Below are 1759 nucleotides of genomic sequence, written 5' to 3'. Positions count from 1 at the left end.
CACCTCTGAAATTCATTTAACCACTTCAAGCAGGTTACCTTAAAGAACTATCTGCTAGGGCCAACATATAAATAGCTTCATACTGGCAACACCTTCCTGATTAAATTACATTTGTAGCCAAAACATCCCACAGGAAATAACCAGCCTCTGGGTTAGAGCTGTGCTTTCTGGAAGGGAAGTTGACTGGGTAAACTGAACCTTTCAGTACTCTTGGTCTTTCCTCTGCTTCATCTTTGCCCACCTAAATCACAAGGGATATTTTCAAGAGGAGAAGCAGCACAACATTAGATGATACTGAGTCAAAGATCAGTTTAATGATAACTCTACAACTGCCTGCAGTAAGGGAAGTTTGAAAGAAAAAAAAAAAGCTGAAGTGTTTGCAAATCAATTTTAAAAGTTTTGTCTAGAAATGTACACCTCCCTAAAACTGCAAGGAAAGATTTCCATTTAATTGTACAGTAAACTTATTGTGATCTAGGGGATTGCTGAGAGATTTCATTTACATGCTAATGCTGCAAGCAGTTTGGGAGAAGGAAAAGAGTTACTTAGCACCAGTAATGAGCAGGAAAAAAAGAAGGCAGCTATAGTCCCTGTGGACTGTTTTGTTTTTAATAACTTTAGACTGTCTAATAACGCCTTTAATAAGCTGTTCTCAGCTATAAAGCTGCAGTCAGCCTTTGTCAGAGAAGATAATGCTGCCCCAGACAGGAAAACAATTCTGAAATAATGCACAAAAGACCCCCATCTAAACAAAAGTTTCTTAAAAAATAGAAATGAGAAAGAATCCATTAGTTCAAGAGGCAAATTATGCAGCCCATACTGTGTATTCTTTCACTTCTGAAAGACTAGATTTCAAAATGTTATCTCTTTTAGCAAAAGTATTCTAAAACTCCCATTTTCGGGTTTACTTTTCTCCAGGTCCTAAATTACAGTTAGACAAACTTATTTACAGTGTACTTATTCCCTGTAAATGCCATCTAAATTAAGACTGATCATGTTAATTTTCTGTTTATAGTTCATGTTACCCATTTATTCTCAGTGACAGACATTAACATTGCAGTGGGCCATTGAAATTTAAGACTTTATTCATTCCACTTGGTTTAATGGCAGCTCTCACTGAGGCTCAGGGGCTTGCAGAAAAGCCTGAGATACTCACACAGTAATTCCACTATATTAACTACAGGATTCCTCAGAACAGCAGGCCACCTTCATCCCCATAGATCCCATCTATATCCTTTTCTCTAGCTAGTGGTAGGGTAGAATAAGAAAGAGAACAAGTATGAAATTCAATTAAGAAACATCTTGTTGTTTTTCCTGATATAATTAGATCAGTACCTGAATGTATGCCAAGGGTAAAGCAAACTTGAAATGCAAACTACAAAACCTAAAAAATCTGAGACTTCCAGTGAGCTCAACTAATTCAGTACTAACAAGTATGGAATGACAATGTGAAGGTGCTGGTACAGCAAGAAAAAGACATTTCATACTGATTTTACAAAGAAATATGAAACATAGTGTCTCAAAAAATCAAACACAGATCTAAAGTCCCAAGTAGTATTCTCCACAATCAGAGCTAAAAACATGACCAGATTTTAAATCCTCCTATGCTCTGAAATGATTCAGGATTCTAACCTCCCTGTGGAAGCAGTGACCTTCTCCTCTGCACCGCAGCACCACCTGATAATTAGACAGCTACACTTGCACCAATTATGTAATGAGACCTTTCTCCCTTTTTTTTTTTTTAAAACTTGTTTCTACT

Source organism: Phasianus colchicus, chromosome 22 (genome assembly GCF_987193195.1).
Source record: "Phasianus colchicus chromosome 22, bPhaCol1.hap1.1, whole genome shotgun sequence".
In the NCBI taxonomy this organism is placed as follows: domain Eukaryota; kingdom Metazoa; phylum Chordata; class Aves; order Galliformes; family Phasianidae; genus Phasianus; species Phasianus colchicus.
Note: the sequence above shows the minus strand (reverse complement) of the source record.